At 42.3% G+C, this 25816-nt stretch overlaps 1 protein-coding gene and 22 non-coding genes across 52 annotated transcripts in view; all 23 read left to right on the forward strand.

Annotated features, from left to right (window-relative positions):
- snap91a (synaptosome associated protein 91a) overlaps positions 1-25816 on the forward strand; it is an 85845-nt gene that overhangs the window by 824 nt on the left and 59205 nt on the right. The gene's annotated exons all lie outside the window — the stretch shown is intronic.
- Positions 12099-12171, forward strand: trnam-cau. Its single transcript has one exon. It is a non-coding gene; the product is annotated as a tRNA-Met (tRNA).
- trnag-gcc lies at positions 12660-12730 on the forward strand. The gene has a single exon. It is a non-coding gene; the product is annotated as a tRNA-Gly (tRNA).
- trnag-gcc lies at positions 13775-13845 on the forward strand. Its single transcript has one exon. It is a non-coding gene; the product is annotated as a tRNA-Gly (tRNA).
- Positions 14329-14401, forward strand: trnam-cau. The gene has a single exon. It is a non-coding gene; the product is annotated as a tRNA-Met (tRNA).
- trnag-gcc lies at positions 14890-14960 on the forward strand. The gene has a single exon. It is a non-coding gene; the product is annotated as a tRNA-Gly (tRNA).
- trnam-cau lies at positions 15443-15515 on the forward strand. The gene has a single exon. It is a non-coding gene; the product is annotated as a tRNA-Met (tRNA).
- trnag-gcc lies at positions 16004-16074 on the forward strand. The gene has a single exon. It is a non-coding gene; the product is annotated as a tRNA-Gly (tRNA).
- trnam-cau lies at positions 16558-16630 on the forward strand. The gene has a single exon. It is a non-coding gene; the product is annotated as a tRNA-Met (tRNA).
- On the forward strand, positions 17119-17189 carry trnag-gcc. Its single transcript has one exon. It is a non-coding gene; the product is annotated as a tRNA-Gly (tRNA).
- trnam-cau lies at positions 17673-17745 on the forward strand. Its single transcript has one exon. It is a non-coding gene; the product is annotated as a tRNA-Met (tRNA).
- Positions 18234-18304, forward strand: trnag-gcc. Its single transcript has one exon. It is a non-coding gene; the product is annotated as a tRNA-Gly (tRNA).
- Positions 18787-18859, forward strand: trnam-cau. Its single transcript has one exon. It is a non-coding gene; the product is annotated as a tRNA-Met (tRNA).
- Positions 19348-19418, forward strand: trnag-gcc. The gene has a single exon. It is a non-coding gene; the product is annotated as a tRNA-Gly (tRNA).
- On the forward strand, positions 20462-20532 carry trnag-gcc. The gene has a single exon. It is a non-coding gene; the product is annotated as a tRNA-Gly (tRNA).
- On the forward strand, positions 21015-21087 carry trnam-cau. The gene has a single exon. It is a non-coding gene; the product is annotated as a tRNA-Met (tRNA).
- On the forward strand, positions 21576-21646 carry trnag-gcc. The gene has a single exon. It is a non-coding gene; the product is annotated as a tRNA-Gly (tRNA).
- On the forward strand, positions 22129-22201 carry trnam-cau. The gene has a single exon. It is a non-coding gene; the product is annotated as a tRNA-Met (tRNA).
- trnag-gcc lies at positions 22691-22761 on the forward strand. The gene has a single exon. It is a non-coding gene; the product is annotated as a tRNA-Gly (tRNA).
- Positions 23244-23316, forward strand: trnam-cau. Its single transcript has one exon. It is a non-coding gene; the product is annotated as a tRNA-Met (tRNA).
- Positions 24359-24431, forward strand: trnam-cau. The gene has a single exon. It is a non-coding gene; the product is annotated as a tRNA-Met (tRNA).
- Positions 24920-24990, forward strand: trnag-gcc. Its single transcript has one exon. It is a non-coding gene; the product is annotated as a tRNA-Gly (tRNA).
- trnam-cau lies at positions 25474-25546 on the forward strand. The gene has a single exon. It is a non-coding gene; the product is annotated as a tRNA-Met (tRNA).

Raw genomic sequence — 25816 nt, forward strand, 5'->3', positions numbered from 1 at the left:
CCCCCCCCCCACCCCCCCCCCCACACACACACCACACACACACACACACACACACACACACACACACACACACACACACACACACACAACCTTGTACTTATATCTTAATGAGGAGTCTTTGGACACCCATTGGCATAATCCATTCCCTACCCCTTTACCCTAACCTTAACCATCACAACTTAATGTCTAACCCTAAACCCAACCTTTAACCTAATTATAACCCTAAACTAAGCCTTAACCCTCAAACAGCCCATTGAAAGTGGGGACCAACCTTAATGTCCTCACTTTCTCAAGATGTCCTCACTCCTTTAGGTCTAGGCTAAAAAAGATCCCCACAATCTATCTCACACACCCACACACGTGTGTGAGTCATCCACTAAAGCAACACAATGCAAGACTAGCTCCCCACCATACTCGGGCTCCCTTTGGTAAATATGAGTCGTGGTCTGAGCCTGACTTCCCTGACGTGTAACAAATCACATCCAAATGTTTGGCTAACTTATTTTGCTAAACCTCTATTAAACTAGCCAATCGACAATTTCAATTCCACAGCCCAACTTCAAGCAAACAAAACAGCACACGACAAAGCAAACAAGGAAAACGTATGACTTTCTTGTCCAATAACAGCAACCCCAGCTCGGCATCTGTCCTGCAGCCTTTGGCCTCTTGTTGCTCCGATATTCACACTTGTTTGTTTTCTCACTCTCTCACTTTCGTTTTCCCTCTTCCTCCGACAATGTCCTCTTCGGTTCCTCTGTGGCTCTGCTGTGATGACCACACTGAGAATGGAGAGCTAGTTGTCTCTTAAAGCTAGCTTTAGCTCTTGTAGCTAGCTCTGGCTCTGGTTGTTGGTTTGTGACATATGCCGTGACCAGTGTTGCTTTAAACTTTAAACCTAAGTTGAACCACCTAATTACAGAAAGGCTTCTTCACCCATTGTGCTGGTTAGATGAGTGAAGCCACAGACCCCTCAAAGGGATACTTAACTTACCCGGATACAAACGCTGCCATCTTGAGCACCTGGAGCCAGAGTCTGTGCATTAGTGAATCGTGTTTGGGGATGGAGCCGCAGTAGGGAGGTCCCGTTGATACATGTGCTCGACCAATCCCGAGTCAGTATCAGCTGACAATCATGACATTATTAAAGCATTACCTGAAAAATTTGCACTTGGACATACATCAGGGTGGTAAGAACTGTTAAAATGATGGAAATCATTTATGAGAAACATTTATTAACGTATGACCTACACTGCAGCCAGGTGTAGTTTGGGTAGAAGTCATGTTCATACACAGTCTATAGCTGGACAGTATAAATGCTGACTGGACTGAATGCCTGATGAAGTAACACCATTGATAGACCATGGGAGTGTTGGGGTTTCCCCATTGGCTGTGGCTCTTTCAAAATGAATTGGTACAACAGTTTCTATTGGATCATCAGAGGAGCGTTTACAGACAGTGTTGCCATCTTCTAGCCTTTGTTGCTTGAGTCACTGACTTTTCAGTCCCAGCCAGCGACTTTTTTCAAGGAAAGATAGCGAAAAATCTAGCTATTCCTGTGGGAGTCACCATTAAGAATTGTCCCGTGAACACAAGATCAGGCACACCTCACCTCTCATTCAGTTCCAGTTTCATACATGAATAAAGCACATGTGTTATAAGAACAGCATGAGCTCTGAAGTGAGTGCAGGTTACCATGTAGCTTTAAAGGGTGTTTCAATCAGTAATTTATCACAGTTTAATACTTGTTCTATTGTCTGACAGCAGAAACAGAAAAAAACATTTAAACACAAGGAGGAGTTCAATACGGCATTGTTGCATTATGTATATCATTGTTCGCGTTTTACATAATCTAGCGACATTTTGTGACTTTCCATTGAAACTAGTTGTTAACAGTTGTTACACTACACAGCTTTTATCTGCGTCATCAATCTTGCACATAAACCCTTTGCCTTCTAGAACAGGTTTTGACCGAGTCTTGTTTCTTGGTGCAGTTTGCTGATTTGTTGGCATATTGATTTGTACAAATAAGGGAGTGAAAAGATGGAGGCAGGGTGCCAGTTTTATTTGAAATGCTAAAAAAGAAACGTGGGAAAAGCCTATAAAGTATTTGGAAACGGTTTAATGCAAACACAAACCACAGATATGCAGCTTGCACAGAGCATTTCGATGCTTTTTCATATTTTAGTCATTATACCCAGTGAACATCTACACACAGAATGATTCAAAGATGAAAAAAGATACGTAAACCCATAAATTGTATGACCGTGGACAGAGGAAAAGTGATGTTTGGGAAGGTGAGCAGGAGAAGGGGTATCCATTTATTGGATTTGGATGACAACTAAAAAAGTGACAGCCACCTTTCACTAAGGAGACCAGTGGAAATGGGGGGAGGTGAAGAACGCTAAGACATTAAGGAAGGGGGGACTTCCCATAAAAACTATGTTTTGACAAACTGTGTCTAATTCTATTATTGACAACTGTGCGCTGACTCAGCTGCACCACAAATGTACTGTTGCCGTCACGTGACATGAGCCATCGTCATCATAAACATTTCTGTCTGAGGAAAGGGCATCAAGTCCAAGTTGGCAAACTCAGACCCAGTTTGAGTTTGTGTCCAGACTAAAAAAATAAAACAGAATGATGAGCTGCATTCAATCCAATCACAACAAAGTGGAACATTTACCCACTCGCCAAAGTGTCTGTCAGCACTTTGCAGGTCGATGCTGGAGCACTTCTCTGCCACATATCGTTTCCTCTTCACCCACAGAAAGAGAAAAAAATATTGAAATAACAGATCGAGCAATTATTAAAATTATTATTAAATACAAACATGATGAACAATGTTTTGAGTCTCAGATTTAGCCTTCTTTTACCTGTATTCAGTAATCTAAATACATTTTATTTTTAAAAGAACGTCACATCACATCACAAATCTCATTACTTTTAGTGACAATGTGACATTTTCAAAGGAGGAATAACACAAATGTCCTCTGTTACGGACTTTTGAAATTCATGACCGTAAAGATTTACTTTGCTGCTACAACCTTACTTGGTCTGGTAAGACCAGTTGCTCAATGATAGATGGTAGCTAATATAAATTCTCAACATCTCAGCATAATAAACACGAAGATCTTCTTAAAGCAACAATGCATAAGGGTAGATTCCCTCTCCTATTATCCTGGACACTGTTCAACAAAGGTTTTTGATTTTACCAACAAAGTGAAACCATGTTTTCATCATAAGTTAACGTGACTGATCGTAGGTTAATAGCTACAGTCGATCCATAATTTCCTGCACTTCTTGGGGTCGTTTAACTCTGACATTATATTCATTTTCATTCCAAACTGACATTTTCCCAGTCTGCTGCTCCGGGATACTAAAACATTTGCAGCTTCGGTGCATTTGCATGTCAAATAAACCTGTTGGTATTCACATTTCCCTGAGCAACATTAAAGACCCTTATTACACACACATTATTATTATATCTAATTATACAACATTAGAAATCACAATCATCATACTTAATCTAAAAATATTTTTTCTGAGATTTATTGTTGTACAGAATCAATTTCTATAAACAATGTAATGCATACAAGCTTGTATTACAAATGAGTTCACTGACTCAATCACTCATCCTCATAATTAGCCTCTGATTCCACTTCAAAGATCCTCCCATCATGCTAATGCAGTCTGTCACAAACATTTCTGCTGTTTGCACAGAAACGGAACCAACCACACAGTAACATGGATTCAGTTTAATTATATTAAAATACTAGAGAGGTAATATTGTTTGCCATCTTAGATTCTTGTTATATATGAAGTTTTCATGTTTTCTGGCTTTAATCTACAGAGCTGATTATCAGTTTGACTGAAACTTGACAGTGGACAGAACAATTAAGATGAAAAAAATATCCCTTATCATGCTTTGTTTTGTCAGTGTCCAAGCAAGCTCCATCGGTTGAATTTATTAAATAAGAAAGTTGTTTGATCTGATCATCAATGTTAAAGCAATATCATGCATAAAACATGAACTAAGCTGACGTCACCCTATCCAGATGTGACGAGTAGGAAAAGGTTGTTCTGCTTTTGATAGCAAATGACTGGGTTCTTATTTGATCTATAAGAGATCAAAAAATTATCAAAAAATGATCTCTTATAGATTGTTCCACAGACAGCCAAATGTGTATCGGTCTGTCACTCAGCTGATCTAGTTCAGCAGCAGGACAGTAAGCTGCTCAGTCTGAGACAGAGAGACGGAGAAAACCTGAGAAGATCAGAAATCCGACAGTTTTTGGTCCGATTCAGGTGCTTCAGCCTTTTTGTGGATCAAAAGCTTCCTAAATCGATTTTTGAATTGAGTAGAAGGAACGAACGACGTCTTACTTTTCTCCATTACTGTTGTTTAAGAAAAAGTAACAGCTCCTCAACATCTATCAGCTGCAACTCCAACAAAATCCACTAGCCATTGTTCTGAAGTAAACAAAGACGCCAGAGAAGTTGTAAATAAGCGGACCAGAAACCGGAAGAAACTCAACACCAGCATAGAAACCCGCCCCTAGCGTTTCGGCGGTGTAATTGCAGCGCGACTCACACACACCTACGCACAACTATGAATGTTCAGCCCCGTCCGGAGGCTACGTGCGTACTTACGGCGTAGCTTTGACGCAGAAGCATGAATTGGCCTTAAGTTCTTATTTGCTTTTACTGAAGAGATTTACAGACAAGTTAAGACTAACTAAATAATGCCACTAGTAGTAGTAATAGTAGAGTTGTGTCTCCAGAGACACATTTGCCTGACAGATAACTGAGATACTGGTCGGTAGCAGAAGCACAGTTTACTCAGAACTCCTCATTGCCCGAGTGTCTTAGAGAGGGATCCTGATTACAGTGCTCGACGTGTGTGCATGTGCATGCATGCACAAAAACAGTCACACATGCCACATGCCGTTGGCAACATCCCAATACAGGATTTTTGTGATGATCCAATTGAGTGTCTTTTTTTGGAGCAGGGAGGTGCAGAGGAGGAGGTGCAGCTGTGAGTCAGCCGCCCGAATGGGCTTAAGTGGTTCTAGGCATTAGGATAATTGATAATCAACAAAGACCATTGCTAAGACAATATATGTTTTGTGACATAAAGTAGAAGCCTTTTGTGCAGCAGATCTGAGTCCTGATCAGACAGGACACAGTTTTTACAGTGACTCTGTTTACATGGACACCAATATTCACCTTATTCAGAATGATACATTATTTCTAAGATGGTTTTTACATGAGTTGCTAATAGAATTCCATTCATATTCCCGTGTACATGTTACAGAGCATAGTCTGATTAGAATTCATGTCATTACTCCCACTATGCCATTATGTTTGTAATTCCATCAGTTTTAAAACCCCAACCTGAAATAGTTTAATGTACATGTATACCATTTTGGTGTTTTCTTTCTAATTTTACAAAAGCTACAACTCTTTTTTTTATTTTTCCATCTTTTTTTACACTCCAGGGCATGTGTCGTCAAGCGGTTGGTAACTCCCGTTTGTCGATGTCGTAAAATGTGCTCCAGTAGGATGTTATAAAGCAATTATGATGTACACTTCTGCATAAAATGATTCTGAATACTCCATGTCTTAATTTGATTATTGCTTATTGCTTTATGATGTTATTTGGTTTAAGGTTATCAGAATGCTGTTTACATGGCAGTTTCTTATTCAAACTATTGTCTTAATCGGGTTGATATAAAAAATATTGGTGTCAATATAAACGTAATAAGTGAGAGACATCTTTTCTCCAGGTGTTTTCTATTGGCAGTAAACCTTTTGCACGCTGCTCATGTGCACTGTGCACTGAACACCTCAGGCTAAGAAAAAAGCTACGCACTATGCTCCTCTTTTTTTTATTGTATAGGCTTCAACAAAGCAGTTAGCATGGTGAACCTCATGTTTGCAACCTGCAAAAAAAAAGTGTTGTGTCTGATCTGGGCGTAAAGGTGCTCTGTGGAGTCTTGGACCATTGGAGTGATGGTCTTATCTCTGGGTCCCTCTTTTGTTTGCATCACACAGAACAAAGAATTGTGTAGGATTTAAAATATTAAAAATCTGCTTTGTAAATGTTTTATGAAGAAGGAAATGCATTCAGCAACAATGTAAACATAACTTTTGTTTGTTTTGCATGTTTAATACATCAGTCTTCATATACAGCAATGATCTGAAACTATCGCTTTTTGCAACTCGATACAAATAATAAAATGTATCTTAATTTTAGCAGTGCTTGCATTTGTCTTGTTGCAATAGCGATTGTGTCTATTGCAGGACAATTAAAGATTTATTTATGTTTAAAGTAAGTGCATAGGTCACTTTTAAATTGGAGCTTTTGAATATATTTTATCTTGGTAGAGTAGTGTGACCATCAAGCACATGTGCAGGCACATGACTCAGGCCTGCGAGATGGAGTGAGGAATGACACCCGCAAGCCATTTTCACAGACACTTGTAAATCCTATGATGTAGTGATGTGTGGGATGAGCGTCAGACAGTACTGTTAGAAATATGAGAATTATACCGTGATCGCTGAACAACACAACATAATGTACTGATGGAACAGTATGCAATTCTATATCGTGGCACCTTGCTTGTTCAGTGGCTTATGGGAAATACTCAATGGCAGCGTTTTTATAGTTTGCTCAGTATAACAACTGAGCACTTCTCAGTGTGAATCCAAAGTTCTGGAGCATAGATCAGACAACATGCAGGTTATCTGCTGCCCAGAGGAAGACAACTAGAGAACCAGGGAACAGGGTTTGAATGTCTGCCAAATGAAGCTGGCTCTGTTTCCAAAAGCAGGCCCGTCTGCTCCTGCTGCTCCTAATAGTCTCCATCTTTGTCTACTCTGGTTGCCCTCATCTCTTAATCCTCCTGCAGTGAAGATCGTTAAAACAAATGTATAGCTCGAAGGTTCTGCTTCCAAAAACGTGTGACACAATTTTTCCTCCCTCACTTTCCCCTTACTTTTTTCCTCTAGTCTTTACGGTCTTTACATCATTTAAACGCAATGCGCATGATTTAGACTATTTCTGATTTAGCGTCACGCCTGAGAGTTTGTCTGCGTTTTCTGCAATAATTATCACCAGTGCTGCTGCTGCTGCTCTAAATCTAGTCACTCCAATTAACAGGTTTTTCAACACAGAGAAAGCGATTTAGCTCTTCCTAGAGAATATATAACCTGCAGTGTGTGTATTTGGTGAGGGGGGTTTAAGGCAGGAGGGTAAGCGGGGAGAAGCATAAGCAGCGTGCTGAGTCCTCTTTGGCTGCTATGGTGCTGTTACCACAACATGAGTCACCATCACTATGTTGCCACATGTGAGAGGCAGACGGTTTTCTTGAAATAGGGAGAGGGGAGAAGAGGGTGAGGTGTGGGGGCTGTAATCCCAACCAAAGCCATTTCATTTTGAGTAGCAACATGTACCTGTTATATATTAATACATATATATTACTACAGCTGCAAAATTTGCTCTTCAGGTACATTGACAATTTTGACAAATTTCCCCTGTTTCCAGTCTGTTGTTGTTGTTGTGTCATCAATAAAAATTTAATTAGATTAATTATGAAGCTACAACTAAGAGGCAGTCAGCTAAGCTGAGTGGAAACTGTGAAACCACTGTATTTGCAGGTTTTACATTTCATTTCTTTACATCATTAAACAGATACGTTATAAAGTGTTATTTGTTGAGCTTTAGAGATGCAGATGCAACTTTCTAAGTTAGAAATATTCAGGTACGCAGCTCGTTTGTCACCTGCTTGCTGTGAGATTATATTTTTCCAACAGGTATTAACCAGCCAAATGTGCACAAAGGATTTAACGTCTCCCAGCAGCAGTAACACATTCTGCTGAGGCTGGAAGACGTTAGTCTGTGGAAGGAACGCTTGAACAGTATTTAGACAACCTGTCTTCACTAGAAACAAGGAAAAGTATTGAAGGCAAAATATTGTTTTCACAGGAGCAGCAGCGGTGTGGCGTGTCTGAACAATGTCAGTGAAACTGACATGAAATACAAAAAATGTAGCGCCTCCACTTCCTGACCCAACACTGTCAGTGTGGATATCTTCACTGCAACTGCTGGCTGCAGCTGCTGAGCTGTTCATAGTTAATATCAGGGTATTAGGTATATATTTTAGTGTTTTAACAGATAGCAGTGCGACATTTTCCCAATCTCTATAGCATAATTTATATAAGGATCAAAATTCGATGCTTAAAGATAATAATATTAATATGTCACATATGCATTGAACACAGGCATATCCCAACCTGGATACACACATAATTCATTTGCAGATATCCTATTTTTAATGGCTGTCAATAGCCACTGACTAGTGGTGTTTTTTATAGGTGTTACTTGTGAATCAACCGCATAATGGTGAGGCTGTGTATGAAGCACATACAGTGAGTATAAAATTGATCCCAAATTTGAACCCTGTGGCACTCCAAAATTCACCAGGGAGGGGCATGAAACATAGTCACCAATAGAAAAATCTTCTCACTTTAAAAAGCAGAGCCTAATGATAAGTAAGTTGGTGCTGGAGTCTAATAATTACTATATTAGTAACAGTAAATATTATATATTTAAGAATTATTCCTGTATCTGTGTCTTTCATAGAATCACTGCATACTCAAAAACTGTAAATAGAATCTGAGCTTTACTCAGAAAAATCTAAAAGTCAGTATAAAGCTTGTGGTTGATTATTGTATAAGTAGATATATGCATGAAAGAAAGACAAACTTCTACTAGTCCTCCCATATTTCTTCTTTTCTTCATCCTGATTTTCAATTTGAACACTATTGCCGCTACTCTGCTCTTCTTTCTTGTTCTCTACGTTAAAGTGATTCAGTATAGTGCCCGCTCTATGGTGAGTTGCAGTCAACAGAGGAATGTAAAAGGAGCTTGGTTCAGAGGGCTGAGCATGCACTGCGGTGCTGATCTCACAGCCTGTATCCTTGAAAGCCCCAGAATGCCTCTCTAATGTCACACTGTGTGGGAGGTGGATTGTCCTACTCACAGTGTGCATTCAAATTAATGACCTGGAACCAGGAACCCCCATACATCTGCTGACAGACCACTATCTCTTCAAAATTTGAGCAGCTGATTCAAATTGATTTGCTTCTCCTATTTTGATACCACCCACTTCTCTCCATGGCTCTCTCTCCACTTTCTGATGTTCTCTGGAGGTCGTGATGCCCTTGAGCCTCTTAGTCTTTGGATAAAAACGTCAATTTACTGTGCAGCTTTATCACTGGAGTTTTTTGTCAGCTCAATTGGACAGAATGTAAAGGCAGAGGCTTGCTTTACCCAGAATAGGATGCAGGTTGACAGGGCTTTGTCCTGGTATGAAGGTACAGTAAGGAGCAGCAGTTTTAGGAGGTCAAACATTGGTGTATACACCTGGCTGTATATCAATAATGCAAGGGGACTTGGGTTTCCTGCCTCAGGACCTGACTTTGCAATAAAAACATTTTTTTTTTTAAAAGGACCAATTGGAAACTTGTAGATTGGTAATTCGATGTTTGACTAATGATGTCCAGAAAGAAGATATAAAGGCTCTGATATGAGCATGTGAGAGAGCACTGGTAGTCAGTCTGTGGACAAGAGGGTGGAACGATTAGAGTTATTAAGAAAAGATTGAACAGTGAACACAGCAGAATAAAGCAATTCTGTTTACCATGAGAAAATTCTGCCTTGAATTGGTTTGTTGAATGATGCAGGAGGATCGTCCACAGACCAATGAACAGTATATTTGCTGCTCGGTCACTGAATGAGAGAACATCACAGTTAATCTACCTGTAGAGGGTTAATGAGACAGCTGTTCCTGTAAATGTCTTCAGTGTTGCTTTAACAGCTAGGCATTTACAGCAGTGATGTGAGCACTGAACAGACAAAATGTTAGCTACAGAAAAAAAACCTAAAGTATCCATTTGATTTGCTGTTTCACTATCATAGCTTTACCCAGAAAGCATCTCTCTCTCTGTGCTAACATCAATCTAACAGTAGTAGCAGTGAAGCCAGGCAGAACAAGCGCTATAGCCCTATGCTATAAGATTTATTCCTCATGTACACATGTTTACTCTCATATAAACTACGTTTGTGTATTTACATGTGTTTTTGTATTCTTGCACCATAGCAGAGAAGCACCACTCCACCAACTGAGTGAAATGTCACTTTGTCAAAGTGTCTATATGAAGACAGTGACGCTGCTATCTGTGTGCACCAGTTTTCTCATATGTCGATTTCAGCCTCTGTTTTCCTGCATCCCATTGGTCTCCTCTTTGTTTGGCTGCCACACCACATTGGTGTGATGCTACGCGGGTATACAGTGCATTCTGGGTAATTTTTTCTCTCTCCCTGTGTGTTGCTTGAGGCTGAGAGGAGCTATAAATAAATGCTGCGCTTTCATGGTCCATTCATGTGTAGCTCAACAAGGCAACACTCGTGCAGCATGGCGTGCATCACGCTGCACTCTTAAAGATAAAACGCTCACTGAGCACACCGGTCCTCTTGTATCATGTGTCCTCTCCTATTCAACACTGATCTGATGAAATAGGATAATAAATAGAAGATTTTCAGGACAGAAAATAACATAAATATTCATCATAGAGGTTATATGAAGGACAGGTACTGTTTATGAATGCAGTGGTGGATGTAGTGTTAATTCTTTCAGCAGCGTAAAGCCTGGTATGACTCATATACATGTGGCTCTGTCTCGATGACCCCTATAAGCCTGCTACCGTGGGAGTTTTGCACCTGTGACGATGATTTCAGAAGAACCTTAGGGAATCATTAATGCCATTGCAAATACGAGAGCTTGTTGCCTAGGAAACCACCTTGGCATGTCCCTAGTGGTATGTTAGTCAAAATCCATCTATGAAAAAGACGAGGTGGATGTTGTGTGTGTGTGACGTGCAGGCTTACATATATGGTTGAGAGTCCTGCGGTGGATTCATGCTCTGTAGCTCAGTTGTACTCACACACAGGGGTTTTTATATCAGTTGCATTTTTTGATGTGTTAAAGGGTTGCATTTGAAACTGGAGACCTGTCAGATATGTTTTGAGTGTGGCAGGCACTAAAGGCATCCTGATATGCTATTCAGTGACAGTTATCTGACACTGTGTCGGTCAATAGAGCACACAAGAGTCCAAAGTGTGAGAGAAGAAGATCTCAATCAATAAAAGTCGGCTGCTGCAAATACCATGCCAGGTTAAGCCTGATAATATTCCATAATTTTCCTTTTGTCCAAAAACTCCATTAAAACACCTAAAAAACAATTTTTTTCACGTCCATTGCTTAAACAGGTCACACATATTTTTCTAAAACAGTCTAAATTATGTCCGATAACAGCTGTGTTCCATTTGTTGTTTATATATTTTACCTGGTGTGGAAAATAGCTGGTGTATGTGGGTTCGACTTAAAATATATTAAATTAAAATACTGTAGTGCCCATTAGGGCTGCACGATGTATCGAAAATCTTTCGCCATTGCTATATTAACATGCACACATATGCATACATATCGCAAAAGTGGTTTTCCATGCGCCACGCATTCTGATTGGTCAATATAATTGGCCAATCAGATGGAGCCATGCTGCCCTAGATAATGAATTAAAGATATTCCGATCATTGACGTTTTTTCAATTAGACATACCATCCTGCTAGTCTAATTGGTTCTGTCGTTTGCAGTAGAGTCCACGTGGGCTGGTAGCCCCACCCTGCCCCAGGTGTGAGCCTTTGGCCCGCCAAGTGGATTAAGATTATTGAGTTATAATGCTCACTGTTAACTGGTTCAAAATGACTTTACAAACATGGTATGTCATCTCCTTATGACTCTTGTTATGGATTATTCAAAGTTTTGACAGCAACATTGGTTTTGTCCGAATGGCTTGGTACATAACATTTGGACCATTTGGACACAGTACGGGACAGCAATGTTCTAGAATACACACATGTATCCCGATATTTCAGACCTTGGATGCGTATGGTTATTTGACTGACAAATAGTCCTTCATATTTCTGATACTTTTAAATATCGATTTTTTTCTCACATATTTTCTCTGTTGATTTGGCCTCGTTGGCGCAGTAGGCAGCGCGTCAGTCTCATAATCTGAAGGTCGTGAGTTCAACCCTCACACGGGGCATGTGCCTTTTTACATGAGGTTTTGAGCGACTTTGCAACAAGTCATTTACACTGTGCATTCCATAGAGGCGGCAGTTGGAAAGGACGGGAAACTGTGGAGACACTGAAGAGGAATGAAGGCTCGTGCATTTCTGGTTCCCGCTGTAGAAATGAAAGAGTAGTTTTGCATTTCTGGGGAAAAATCAGAGCAGCTGCAATTTGGACGACTTGCAGGCCAAACCATGTAGTGCTTCTTTGCTATGTGCAGAAAATAGAGATTGACAGGAATGCAGACAGAAGCCTCTGCACACCCATAGCTGCCACAACCTGGACAAGTGATCAACTTTCTGAGATTCAAGATTTCAGATTCAGGAAGATTTATTCTCATTCCAAAACTTCGAAGGGGTCTTTGAAGTGGTTGCAACATCAGATAAATTGTCCTGGCAGGGCATACGGGTCCCTTAAGAGTGCGTTCTCGAAAAAAGAAGATCGTACAGAAGGTATAGACAAGCATTGGTGGTTCAGTGGTAGAATTCTCGCCTGCCACGCGGGAGGTCCGGGTTCGATTCCCGGCTAATGCATCAGAGTATCTTTAGCCAATTATTTATATCTCAGGAGTGGGTGTAGTCATGGCTATGTCCATACCATCCTGCTAGTCTAATTGGTTCTGTCGTTTGCAGTAGAGTCCACGTGGGCTGGTAGCCCCACCCTGCCCCAGGTGTGAGCCTTTGGGCCGCCAAGTGGATTAAGATTATTGAGTTATAATGCTCACTGTTAACTGGTTCAACATGACTTTACAAACACTGATATGTCATCTCCTTATGACTCTTGTTATGGATTATTCAAAGTTTTGACAGCAACATTGGTTTTGTCCGAATGGCTTGGTACATAACATTTGGACCATTTGGACACAGTACGGGACAGCAATGTTCTAGAATACACACATGTATCCCGAAATTTCAGACCTTGGATGCGATTGGTTTTTTGACTGACAAATAGTCCTTCATATTTCTGATACTTTTAAATATCGATTTTTTTCTCACATATTTTCTCTGTTGATTTGGCCTTCGTTGGCGCAGTAGGCAGCGCGTCAGTCTCATAATCTGAAGGTCGTGAGTTCAACCCTCACACGGGGCATGTGCCTTTTTACATGAGGTTTTGAGCGACTTTGCAACAAGTCATTTACACTGTGCATTCCATAGAGGCGGCAGTTGGAAAGGACGGGAAACTGTGGAGACACTGAAGAGGAATGAAGGCTCGTGCATTTCTGGTTCCCGCTGTAGAAATGAAAGAGTAGTTTTGCATTTCTGGGGAAAAATCAGAGCAGCTGCAATTTGGACGACTTGCAGGCCAAACCATGTAGTGCTTCTTTGCTATGTGCAGAAAATAGAGATTGACAGGAATGCAGACAGAAGCCTCTGCACACCCATAGCTGCCACAACCTGGACAAGTGATCAACTTTCTGAGATTCAAGATTTCAGATTCAGGAAGATTTATTCTCATTCCAAAACTTCGAAGGGGTCTTTGAAGTGGTTGCAACATCAGATAAATTGTCCTGGCAGGGCATACGGGTCCCTTAAGAGTGCGTTCTCGAAAAAAGAAGATCGTACAGAAGGTATAGACAAGCATTGGTGGTTCAGTGGTAGAATTCTCGCCTGCCACGCGGGAGGCCCGGGTTCGATTCCCGGCTAATGCATCAGAGTATCTTTAGCCAATTATTTATATCTCAGGAGTGGGTGTAGTCATGGCTATGTCCATACCATCCTGCTAGTCTAATTGGTTCTGTCGTTTGCAGTAGAGTCCACGTGGGCTGGTAGCCCCACCCTGCCCCAGGTGTGAGCCTTTGGGCCGCCAAGTGGATTAAGATTATTGAGTTATAATGCTCACTGTTAACTGGTTCAACATGACTTTACAAACACTGATATGTCATCTCCTTATGACTCTTGTTATGGATTATTCAAAGTTTTGACAGGAACATTGATTTTGTCCGAATGGCTTGGTACATAACATTTGGACCATTTGGACACAGTACGGGACAGCAATGTTCTAGAATACACACATGTATCCCGAAATTTCAGACCTTGGATGCGTATTGGTTTTTTGACTGACAAATAGTCCTTCATATTTCTGATACTTTTAAATATCGATTTTTTTCTCACATATTTTCTCTGTTGATTTGGCCTCGTTGGCGCAGTAGGCAGCGCGTCAGTCTCATAATCTGAAGGTCGTGAGTTCAACCCTCACACGGGGCATGTGCCTTTTTACATGAGGTTTTGAGCGACTTTGCAACAAGTCATTTACACTGTGCATTCCATAGAGGCGGCAGTTGGAAAGGACGGGAAACTGTGGAGACACTGAAGAGGAATGAAGGCTCGTGCATTTCTGGTTCCCGCTGTAGAAATGAAAGAGTAGTTTTGCATTTCTGGGGAAAAATCAGAGCAGCTGCAATTTGGACGACTTGCAGGCCAAACCATGTAGTGCTTCTTTGCTATGTGCAGAAAATAGAGATTGACAGGAATGCAGACAGAAGCCTCTGCACACCCATAGCTGCCACAACCTGGACAAGTGATCAACTTTCTGAGATTCAAGATTTCAGATTCAGGAAGATTTATTCTCATTCCAAAACTTCGAAGGGGTCTTTGAAGTGGTTGCAACATCAGATAAATTGTCCTGGCAGGGCATACGGGTCCCTTAAGAGTGCGTTCTCGAAAAAAGAAGATCGTACAGAAGGTATAGACAAGCATTGGTGGTTCAGTGGTAGAATTCTCGCCTGCCACGCGGGAGGTCCGGGTTCGATTCCCGGCTAATGCATCAGAGTATCTTTAGCCAATTATTTATATCTCAGGAGTGGGTGTAGTCATGGCTATGTCCATACCATCCTGCTAGTCTAATTGGTTCTGTCGTTTGCAGTAGAGTCCACGTGGGCTGGTAGCCCCACCCTGCCCCAGGTGTGAGCCTTTGGGCCGCCAAGTGGATTAAGATTATTGAGTTATAATGCTCACTGTTAACTGGTTCAACATGACTTTACAAACACTGATATGTCATCTCTTTATGACTCTTGTTATGGATTATTCAAAGTTTTGACAGCAACATTGGTTTTGTCCGAATGGCTTGGTACATAACATTTGGACCATTTGGACACAGTACGGGACAGCAATGTTCTAGAATACACACATGTATCCCGAAATTTCAGACCTTGGATGCGATTGGTTTTTTGACTGACAAATAGTCCTTCATATTTCTGATACTTTTAAATATCGATTTTTTTCTCACATATTTTCTCTGTTGATTTGGCCTTGTTGGCGCAGTAGGCAGCGCGTCAGTCTCATAATCTGAAGGTCGTGAGTTCAACCCTCACACGGGGCATGTGCCTTTTTACATGAGGTTTTGAGCGACTTTGCAACAAGTCATTTACACTGTGCATTCCATAGAGGCGGCAGTTGGAAAGGACGGGAAACTGTGGAGACACTGAAGAGGAATGAAGGCTCGTGCATTTCTGGTTCCCGCTGTAGAAATGAAAGAGTAGTTTTGCATTTCTGGGGAAAAATCAGAGCAGCTGCAATTTGGACGACTTGCAGGCCAAACCATGTAGTGCTTCTTTGCTATGTGCAGAAAATAGAGATTGACAGGAATGCAGACAGAAGCCTCTGCACACCCATAGCTGCCACAACCTGGACAAGTGATCAACTTTCTGAGATTCAAGATTTCAGATTCAGGAAGATTTATTCTCATTCCAAAACTTCGAAGGGGTCTTTGAAGTGGTTGCAACATCAGATAAATTGTCCTGGCAGGGCATACGGGTCCCTTAAGAGTGCGTTCTCGAAAAAAGAAGATCGTACAGAAGGTATAGACAAGCATTGGTGGTTCAGTGGTAGAATTCTCGCCTGCCACGCGGGAGTCCCGGGTTCGATTCCCGGCTAATGCATCAGAGTATCTTTAGCCAATTATTTATATCTCAGGAGTGGGTGTAGTCATGGCTATGTCCATACCATCCTGCTAGTCTAATTGGTTCTGTCGTTTGCAGTAGAGTCCACGTGGGCTGGTAGCCCCACCCTGCCCCAGGTGTGAGCCTTTGGGCCGCCAAGTGGATTAAGATTATTGAGTTATAATGCTCACTGTTAACTGGTTCAAAATGACTTTACAAACACTGATATGTCATCTCCTTATGACTCTTGTTATGGATTATTCAAAGTTTTGACAGCAACATTGGTTTTGTCCGAATGGCTTGGTACATAACATTTGGACCATTTGGACACAGTACGGGACAGCAATGTTCTAGAATACACACATGTATCCCGAAATTTCAGACCTTGGATGCGTATTGGTTATTTGACTGACAAATAGTCCTTCATATTTCTGATACTTTTAAATATCGATTTTTTTCTCACATATTTTCTCTGTTGATTTGGCCTCGTTGGCGCAGTAGGCAGCGCGTCAGTCTCATAATCTGAAGGTCGTGAGTTCAACCCTCACACGGGGCATGTGCCTTTTTACATGAGGTTTTGAGCGACTTTGCAACAAGTCATTTACACTGTGCATTCCATAGAGGCGGCAGTTGGAAAGGACGGGAAACTGTGGAGACACTGAAGAGGAATGAAGGCTCGTGCATTTCTGGTTCCCGCTGTAGAAATGAAAGAGTAGTTTTGCATTTCTGGGGAAAAATCAGAGCAGCTGCAATTTGGACGACTTGCAGGCCAAACCATGTAGTGCTTCTTTGCTATGTGCAGAAAATAGAGATTGACAGGAATGCAGACAGAAGCCTCTGCACACCCATAGCTGCCACAACCTGGACAAGTGATCAACTTTCTGAGATTCAAGATTTCAGATTCAGGAAGATTTATTCTCATTCCAAAACTTCGAAGGGGTCTTTGAAGTGGTTGCAACATCAGATAAATTGTCCTGGCAGGGCATACGGGTCCCTTAAGAGTGCGTTCTCGAAAAAAGAAGATCGTACAGAAGGTATAGACAAGCATTGGTGGTTCAGTGGTAGAATTCTCGCCTGCCACGCGGGAGGTCCGGGTTCGATTCCCGGCTAATGCATCAGAGTATCTTTAGCCAATTATTTATATCTCAGGAGTGGGTGTAGTCATGGCTATGTCCATACCATCCTGCTAGTCTAATTGGTTCTGTCGTTTGCAGTAGAGTCCACGTGGGCTGGTAGCCCCACCCTGCCCCAGGTGTGAGCCTTTGGGCCGCCAAGTGGATTAAGATTATTGAGTTATAATGCTCACTGTTAACTGGTTCAACATGACTTTACAAACACTGATATGTCATCTCCTTATGACTCTTGTTATGGATTATTCAAAGTTTTGACAGCAACATTGGTTTTGTCCGAATGGCTTGGTACATAACATTTGGACCATTTGGACACAGTACGGGACAGCAATGTTCTAGAATACACACATGTATCCCGATATTTCAGACCTTGGATGCGTATGGTTATTTTGACTGACAAATAGTCCTTCATATTTCTGATACTTTTAAATATCGATTTTTTTCTCACATATTTTCTCTGTTGATTTGGCCTCGTTGGCGCAGTAGGCAGCGCGTCAGTCTCATAATCTGAAGGTCGTGAGTTCAACCCTCACACGGGGCATGTGCCTTTTTACATGAGGTTTTGAGCGACTTTGCAACAAGTCATTTACACTGTGCATTCCATAGAGGCGGCAGTTGGAAAGGACGGGAAACTGTGGAGACACTGAAGAGGAATGAAGGCTCGTGCATTTCTGGTTCCCGCTGTAGAAATGAAAGAGTAGTTTTGCATTTCTGGGGAAAAATCAGAGCAGCTGCAATTTGGACGACTTGCAGGCCAAACCATGTAGTGCTTCTTTGCTATGTGCAGAAAATAGAGATTGACAGGAATGCAGACAGAAGCCTCTGCACACCCATAGCTGCCACAACCTGGACAAGTGATCAACTTTCTGAGATTCAAGATTTCAGATTCAGGAAGATTTATTCTCATTCCAAAACTTCGAAGGGGTCTTTGAAGTGGTTGCAACATCAGATAAATTGTCCTGGCAGGGCATACGGGTCCCTTAAGAGTGCGTTCTCGAAAAAAGAAGATCGTACAGAAGGTATAGACAAGCATTGGTGGTTCAGTGGTAGAATTCTCGCCTGCCACGCGGGAGGCCCGGGTTCGATTCCCGGCTAATGCATCAGAGTATCTTTAGCCAATTATTTATATCTCAGGAGTGGGTGTAGTCATGGCTATGTCCATACCATCCTGCTAGTCTAATTGGTTCTGTCGTTTGCAGTAGAGTCCACGTGGGCTGGTAGCCCCACCCTGCCCCAGGTGTGAGCCTTTGGCCCGCCAAGTGGATTAAGATTATTGAGTTATAATGCTCACTGTTAACTGGTTCAACATGACTTTACAAACACTGATATGTCATCTCCTTATGACTCTTGTTATGGATTATTCAAAGTTTTGACAGCAACATTGGTTTTGTCCGAATGGCTTGGTACATAACATTTGGACCATTTGGACACAGTACGGGACAGCAATGTTCTAGAATACACACATGTATCCCGAAATTTCAGACCTTGGATGCGATTGGTTTTTTGACTGACAAATAGTCCTTCATATTTCTGATACTTTTAAATATCGATTTTTTTCTCACATATTTTCTCTGTTGATTTGGCCTCGTTGGCGCAGTAGGCAGCGCGTCAGTCTCATAATCTGAAGGTCGTGAGTTCAACCCTCACACGGGGCATGTGCCTTTTTACATGAGGTTTTGAGCGACTTTGCAACAAGTCATTTACACTGTGCATTCCATAGAGGCGGCAGTTGGAAAGGACGGGAAACTGTGGAGACACTGAAGAGGAATGAAGGCTCGTGCATTTCTGGTTCCCGCTGTAGAAATGAAAGAGTAGTTTTGCATTTCTGGGGAAAAATCAGAGCAGCTGCAATTTGGACGACTTGCAGGCCAAACCATGTAGTGCTTCTTTGCTATGTGCAGAAAATAGAGATTGACAGGAATGCAGACAGAAGCCTCTGCACACCCATAGCTGCCACAACCTGGACAAGTGATCAACTTTCTGAGATTCAAGATTTCAGATTCAGGAAGATTTATTCTCATTCCAAAACTTCGAAGGGGTCTTTGAAGTGGTTGCAACATCAGATAAATTGTCCTGGCAGGGCATACGGGTCCCTTAAGAGTGCGTTCTCGAAAAAAGAAGATCGTACAGAAGGTATAGACAAGCATTGGTGGTTCAGTGGTAGAATTCTCGCCTGCCACGCGGGAGGCCCGGGTTCGATTCCCGGCTAATGCATCAGAGTATCTTTAGCCAATTATTTATATCTCAGGAGTGGGTGTAGTCATGGCTATGTCCATACCATCCTGCTAGTCTAATTGGTTCTGTCGTTTGCAGTAGAGTCCACGTGGGCTGGTAGCCCCACCCTGCCCCAGGTGTGAGCCTTTGGCCGCCAAGTGGATTAAGATTATTGAGTTATAATGCTCACTGTTAACTGGTTCAACATGACTTTACAAACACTGATATGTCATCTCCTTATGACTCTTGTTATGGATTATTCAAAGTTTTGACAGCAACATTGGTTTTGTCCGAATGGCTTGGTACATAACATTTGGACCATTTGGACACAGTACGGGACAGCAATGTTCTAGAATACACACATGTATCCCGAAATTTCAGACCTTGGATGCGTATTGGTTATTTGACTGACAAATAGTCCTTCATATTTCTGATACTTTTAAATATCGATTTTTTTCTCACATATTTTCTCTGTTGCTTTGGCCTCGTTGGCGCAGTAGGCAGCGCGTCAGTCTCATAATCTGAAGGTCCTGAGTTCAACCCTCACACGGGGCATGTGCCTTTTTACATGAGGTTTTGAGCGACTTTGCAACAAGTCATTTACACTGTGCATTCCATAGAGGCGGCAGTTGGAAAGGACGGGAAACTGTGGAGACACTGAAGAGGAATGAAGGCTCGTGCATTTCTGGTTCCCGCTGTAGAAATGAAAGAGTAGTTTTGCATTTCTGGGGAAAAATCAGAGCAGCTGCAATTTGGACGACTTGCAGGCCAAACCATGTAGTGCTTCTTTGCTATGTGCAGAAAATAGAGATTGACAGGAATGCAGACAGAAGCCTCTGCACACCCATAGCTGCCACAACCTGGACAAGTGATCAACTTTCTGAGATTCAAGATTTCAGATTCAGGAAGATTTATTTTCATTCCAAAACTTCGAAGGGGTCTTTGAAGTGGTTGCAACATCAGATAAATTGTCCTGGCAGGGCATACGGGTCCCTTAAGAGTGCGTTCTCGAAAAAAGAAGATCGTACAGAAGGTATAGACAAGCATTGGTGGTTCAGTGGTAGAATTCTCGCCTGCCACGCGGGAGGTCCGGGTTCGATTCCCGGCTAATGCATCAGAGTATCTTTAGCCAATTATTTATATCTCAGGAGTGGGTGTAGTCATGGCTATGTCCATACCATCCTGCTAGTCTAATTGGTTCTGTCGTTTGCAGTAGAGTCCACGTGGGCTGGTAGCCCCACCCTGCCCCAGGTGTGAGCCTTTGGGCCGCCAAGTGGATTAAGATTATTGAGTTATAATGCTCACTGTTAACTGGTTCAACATGACTTTACAAACACTGATATGTCATCTCTTTATGACTCTTGTTATGGATTATTCAAAGTTTTGACAGCAACATTGGTTTTGTCCGAATGGCTTGGTACATAACATTTGGACCATTTGGACACAGTACGGGACAGCAATGTTCTAGAATACACACATGTATCCCGAAATTTCAGACCTTGGATGCGATTGGTTTTTTGACTGACAAATAGTCCTTCATATTTCTGATACTTTTAAATATCGATTTTTTTCTCACATATTTTCTCTGTTGATTTGGCCTTGTTGGCGCAGTAGGCAGCGCGTCAGTCTCATAATCTGAAGGTCGTGAGTTCAACCCTCACACGGGGCATGTGCCTTTTTACATGAGGTTTTGAGCGACTTTGCAACAAGTCATTTACACTGTGCATTCCATAGAGGCGGCAGTTGGAAAGGACGGGAAACTGTGGAGACACTGAAGAGGAATGAAGGCTCGTGCATTTCTGGTTCCCGCTGTAGAAATGAAAGAGTAGTTTTGCATTTCTGGGGAAAAATCAGAGCAGCTGCAATTTGGACGACTTGCAGGCCAAACCATGTAGTGCTTCTTTGCTATGTGCAGAAAATAGAGATTGACAGGAATGCAGACAGAAGCCTCTGCACACCCATAGCTGCCACAACCTGGACAAGTGATCAACTTTCTGAGATTCAAGATTTCAGATTCAGGAAGATTTATTCTCATTCCAAAACTTCGAAGGGGTCTTTGAAGTGGTTGCAACATCAGATAAATTGTCCTGGCAGGGCATACGGGTCCCTTAAGAGTGCGTTCTCGAAAAAAGAAGATCGTACAGAAGGTATAGACAAGCATTGGTGGTTCAGTGGTAGAATTCTCGCCTGCCACGCGGGAGGCCCGGGTTCGATTCCCGGCTAATGCATCAGAGTATCTTTAGCCAATTATTTATATCTCAGGAGTGGGTGTAGTCATGGCTATGTCCATACCATCCTGCTAGTCTAATTGGTTCTGTCGTTTGCAGTAGAGTCCACGTGGGCTGGTAGCCCCACCCTGCCCCAGGTGTGAGCCTTTGGGCCGCCAAGTGGATTAAGATTATTGAGTTATAATGCTCACTGTTAACTGGTTCAACATGACTTTACAAACACTGATATGTCATCTCCTTATGACTCTTGTTATGGATTATTCAAAGTTTTGACAGCAACATTGGTTTTGTCCGAATGGCTTGGTACATAACATTTGGACCATTTGGACACAGTACGGGACAGCAATGTTCTAGAATACACACATGTATCCCGAAATTTCAGACCTTGGATGCGTATGGTTATTTGACTGACAAATAGTCCTTCATATTTCTGATACTTTTAAATATCGATTTTTTTCTCACATATTTTCTCTGTTGATTTGGCCTCGTTGGCGCAGTAGGCAGCGCGTCAGTCTCATAATCTGAAGGTCGTGAGTTCAACCCTCACACGGGGCATGTGCCTTTTTACATGAGGTTTTGAGCGACTTTGCAACAAGTCATTTAGCACTGTGCATTCCATAGAGGCGGCAGTTGGAAAGGACGGGAAACTGTGGAGACACTGAAGAGGAATGAAGGCTCGTGCATTTCTGGTTCCCGCTGTAGAAATGAAAGAGTAGTTTTGCATTTCTGGGGAAAAATCAGAGCAGCTGCAATTTGGACGACTTGCAGGCCAAACCATGTAGTGCTTCTTTGCTATGTGCAGAAAATAGAGATTGACAGGAATGCAGACAGAAGCCTCTGCACACCCATAGCTGCCACAACCTGGACAAGTGATCAACTTTCTGAGATTCAAGATTTCAGATTCAGGAAGATTTATTCTCATTCCAAAACTTCGAAGGGGTCTTTGAAGTGGTTGCAACATCAGATAAATTGTCCTGGCAGGGCATACGGGTCCCTTAAGAGTGCGTTCTCGAAAAAAGAAGATCGTACAGAAGGTATAGACAAGCATTGGTGGTTCAGTGGTAGAATTCTCGCCTGCCACGCGGGAGGTCCGGGTTCGATTCCCGGCTAATGCATCAGAGTATCTTTAGCCAATTATTTATATCTCAGGAGTGGGTGTAGTCATGGCTATGTCCATACCATCCTGCTAGTCTAATTGGTTCTGTCGTTTGCAGTAGAGTCCACGTGGGCTGGTAGCCCCACCCTGCCCCAGGTGTGAGCCTTTGGGCCGCCAAGTGGATTAAGATTATTGAGTTATAATGCTCACTGTTAACTGGTTCAACATGACTTTACAAACACTGATATGTCATCTCCTTATGACTCTTGTTATGGATTATTCAAAGTTTTGACAGCAACATTGGTTTTGTCCGAATGGCTTGGTACATAACATTTGGACCATTTGGACACAGTACGGGACAGCAATGTTCTAGAATACACACATGTATCCCGAAATTTCAGACCTTGGATGCGATTGGTTTTTTGACTGACAAATAGTCCTTCATATTTCTGATACTTTTAAATATCGATTTTTTTCTCACATATTTTCTCTGTTGATTTGGCCTTGTTGGCGCAGTAGGCAGCGCGTCAGTCTCATAATCTGAAGGTCGTGAGTTCAACCCTCACACGGGGCATGTGCCTTTTTACATGAGGTTTTGAGCGACTTTGCAACAAGTCATTTACACTGTGCATTCCATAGAGGCGGCAGTTGGAAAGGACGGGAAACTGTGGAGACACTGAAGAGGAATGAAGGCTCGTGCATTTCTGGTTCCCGCTGTAGAAATGAAAGAGTAGTTTTGCATTTCTGGGGAAAAATCAGAGCAGCTGCAATTTGGACGACTTGCAGGCCAAACCATGTAGTGCTTCTTTGCTATGTGCAGAAAATAGAGATTGACAGGAATGCAGACAGAAGCCTCTGCACACCCATAGCTGCCACAACCTGGACAAGTGATCAACTTTCTGAGATTCAAGATTTCAGATTCAGGAAGATTTATTCTCATTCCAAAACTTCGAAGGGGTCTTTGAAGTGGTTGCAACATCAGATAAATTGTCCTGGCAGGGCATACGGGTCCCTTAAGAGTGCGTTCTCGAAAAAAGAAGATCGTACAGAAGGTATAGACAAGCATTGGTGGTTCAGTGGTAGAATTCTCGCCTTGCCACGCGGGAGGCCCGGGTTCGATTCCCGGCTAATGCATCAGAGTATCTTTAGCCAATTATTTATATCTCAGGAGTGGGTGTAGTCATGGCTATGTCCATACCATCCTGCTAGTCTAATTGGTTCTGTCGTTTGCAGTAGAGTCCACGTGGGCTGGTAGCCCCACCCTGCCCCAGGTGTGAGCCTTTGGGCCGCCAAGTGGATTAAGATTATTGAGTTATAATGCTCACTGTTAACTGGTTCAACATGACTTTACAAACACTGATATGTCATCTCCTTATGACTCTTGTTATGGATTATTCAAAGTTTTGACAGGAACATTGATTTTGTCCGAATGGCTTGGTACATAACATTTGGACCATTTGGACACAGTACGGGACAGCAATGTTCTAGAATACACACATGTATCCCGAAATTTCAGACCTTGGATGCGATTGGTTTTTTGACTGACAAATAGTCCTTCATATTTCTGATACTTTTAAATATCGATTTTTTTCTCACATATTTTCTCTGTTGATTTGGCCTCGTTGGCGCAGTAGGCAGCGCGTCAGTCTCATAATCTGAAGGTCGTGAGTTCAACCCTCACACGGGGCATGTGCCTTTTTACATGAGGTTTTGAGCGACTTTGCAACAAGTCATTTACACTGTGCATTCCATAGAGGCGGCAGTTGGAAAGGACGGGAAACTGTGGAGACACTGAAGAGGAATGAAGGCTCGTGCATTTCTGGTTCCCGCTGTAGAAATGAAAGAGTAGTTTTGCATTTCTGGGGAAAAATCAGAGCAGCTGCAATTTGGACGACTTGCAGGCCAAACCATGTAGTGCTTCTTTGCTATGTGCAGAAAATAGAGATTGACAGGAATGCAGACAGAAGCCTCTGCACACCCATAGCTGCCACAACCTGGACAAGTGATCAACTTTCTGAGATTCAAGATTTCAGATTCAGGAAGATTTATTCTCATTCCAAAACTTCGAAGGGGTCTTTGAAGTGGTTGCAACATCAGATAAATTGTCCTGGCAGGGCATACGGGTCCCTTAAGAGTGCGTTCTCGAAAAAAGAAGATCGTACAGAAGGTATAGACAAGCATTGGTGGTTCAGTGGTAGAATTCTCGCCTGCCACGCGGGAGGCCCGGGTTCGATTCCCGGCTAATGCATCAGAGTATCTTTAGCCAATTATTTATATCTCAGGAGTGGGTGTAGTCATGGCTATGTCCATACCATCCTGCTAGTCTAATTGGTTCTGTCGTTTGCAGTAGAGTCCACGTGGGCTGGTAGCCCCACCCTGCCCCAGGTGTGAGCCTTTGGGCCCGCCAAGTGGATTAAGATTATTGAGTTATAATGCTCACTGTTAACTGGTTCAAAATGACTTTACAAACACTGATATGTCATCTCCTTATGACTCTTGTTATGGATTATTCAAAGTTTTGACAGCAACATTGGTTTTGTCCGAATGGCTTGGTACATAACATTTGGACCATTTGGACACAGTACGGGACAGCAATGTTCTAGAATACACACATGTATCCCGAAATTTCAGACCTTGGATGCGATTGGTTTTTTGACTGACAAATAGTCCTTCATATTTCTGATACTTTTAAATATCGATTTTTTTCTCACATATTTTCTCTGTTGATTTGGCCTCGTTGGCGCAGTAGGCAGCGCGTCAGTCTCATAATCTGAAGGTCGTGAGTTCAACCCTCACACGGGGCATGTGCCTTTTTACATGAGGTTTTGAGCGACTTTGCAACAAGTCATTTACACTGTGCATTCCATAGAGGCGGCAGTTGGAAAGGACGGGAAACTGTGGAGACACTGAAGAGGAATGAAGGCTCGTGCATTTCTGGTTCCCGCTGTAGAAATGAAAGAGTAGTTTTGCATTTCTGGGGAAAAATCAGAGCAGCTGCAATTTGGACGACTTGCAGGCCAAACCATGTAGTGCTTCTTTGCTATGTGCAGAAAATAGAGATTGACAGGAATGCA

This window comes from Hippoglossus hippoglossus, chromosome 16 (assembly GCF_009819705.1).
Source record: "Hippoglossus hippoglossus isolate fHipHip1 chromosome 16, fHipHip1.pri, whole genome shotgun sequence".
In the NCBI taxonomy this organism is placed as follows: domain Eukaryota; kingdom Metazoa; phylum Chordata; class Actinopteri; order Pleuronectiformes; family Pleuronectidae; genus Hippoglossus; species Hippoglossus hippoglossus.